We start from the raw sequence: 2,150 nt of genomic DNA on the forward strand, positions 1-2,150 counted from the left end.
TAAGAGTTTTAAGAGTTTAAGAGTTTTTAAGAGTTTTAGCCAAATGCATTATAATATAGTATATATATATATATATATATATATATATATATATATCCTATGTAGTTTTTGACACATTATATCAATATTAATGAGATATGTGGAATCTTTTTGTATTACTCATTAAAAGAGTCTCTAAAGAAATAAATGAGATCCTAATATATAAAGAGATTTTAAAAAAAATTATGTAGCTTATGTCAAACTTTAACAAGTAACAACCCTTTAAAAGGGTTTTCCATTAGCCCGATGAAGACATTTGATCAAGTCCGTTATAGTTGAATAAATCTCAATGTGACTGCAAAAAGTTGACAAAATCATAGAACGTTACAAATGATGTTATTATCCACGTATAAAACTACCCCTTCAATGGAAATGCCAAGAGGTATGGGAAAACGGTTATCTGGTACAAGTACATTTTATAATCAATAATTGTTTAAATTTAATCATAAAACAAGTAAATAGTGTTAGAATATTTGAAACCGTCTTGAATATTTCTCTAATAAAGCAGAAAGATTTCAACATATATATATAGAGATTTTGATGGCCTATTTTTAGTCAATGGGAGACTTCAACAAATACAATTATATTTTATACCATTCAAATGTAGCCTCTAGACCTAGCTAAGGTTTAAATCTTAATGATATATGCTACGAAGTTACAAATAAATATAATGATACCCGTGTTTAAACTTTATCAAGAGAAAAAGAATCATAAATCATGAATATATCAATAGATATTTGGTTATGAATTAACAAATGTACTCAAAACAACTAGATTATTTCATAACCAAATCAACAAGTTTAAGGAAATCATATACAATTAAACATGATTATTTTATACAGTTTAAATTGAAAATCAAGATATATGATCGTTACATATTTTTTATTCAATAACTAATAAGGTGTCCGTGCGATGTCGCGGTGTGCATCTCGATTTAAAACCATGAACTTAAAATGTCAGTCATTTTTCATTTTTGTTTCTTTTTTTTTCCATCCTGATGCTAGTTGTATACCTGTACAATAGTCCATGTGAGACTGCAACACGTCCTTTAAAAAGTAGGCTAGGCAATACCACCAAGAACTATACGAATGTGTTGAGTCTCTAGGTGGTGCTAGACACCAGTTCTGATACCATTTGAGGGGAAAGTATCCATTCCTACCTTTCGACTCTATCGTCAAAATAGTCCATGCAGAGAGGAAAGTTTCTACATGTATATATATTTGTAATATCATGTCTAATAGACATGAAACTCCATTTTTTATGTATTATTATTTAAAAGGTAAAAAACCAAGGGTAGGACTATGTTGAATTATAAGATCACCCATACTACCACTTAATTGTTTTGTCATAGGGGAAAAAATTGTGTTACTTAATAAAAGGTTATGTTTTATTGTATGTAATTGTATTTCTTAAAATAAACTTATGAAAGAATTTTGTGATGGTTGACTTCATCCAAGTTGCTTGATTATAGTTTTTTGTTCAAAAGGATGAGGAATCGAATCCCGCAACTTACATTCATTTGCAACAGTTTCTTATTAAGGGTGTGTTTGGGATTGCTTATTTAAAACAACTTATGTTTTTTTATTAAAAAAAATACTTATCAACCTATTATAAGTCAAAAGGGTTTAACTTCTTCAAAAACTTCTTATCACCGGTTTGGCATCGGTATAAATTGTTTATCCAAACACTCAAAAGTGCTTATTACCATTGTTACACCGGAATAAGTCAAAAAATTGTTTTTACAAGCAATCTCAAACACCTTCTAAGACTGGTAATCCCCATAAACAGAGTCACTCTCAACATCTCTTTAGCTTTTAATATTGGGTCTTTATAGCTTTTTTGAAAATATTGAGAAAAATAAAATAAAAATTATTGAACTTATGATTTTTCCTTGAAAATACTAGCAATTAATATGTTTAACGAATATTAAAGAATGCAAAATGTAGCAAACTAATCTACACAAAAACTCCATTAACCTATTTAAAAAAAACTAAATAAAATATTTTAATTATACCAAGCCTTAAGATTTCTTTTAAACTTGATTTTGAATGCACAAGTTTAAATATTTATTTATTTGAATGAAAAGCATTTTATAAATTAAATTAAATATT

Source organism: Cynara cardunculus (assembly GCF_001531365.2).
Source record: "Cynara cardunculus var. scolymus isolate 2C chromosome LG 5, CcrdV1, whole genome shotgun sequence".
In the NCBI taxonomy this organism is placed as follows: Eukaryota; Viridiplantae; Streptophyta; class Magnoliopsida; order Asterales; family Asteraceae; genus Cynara; species Cynara cardunculus.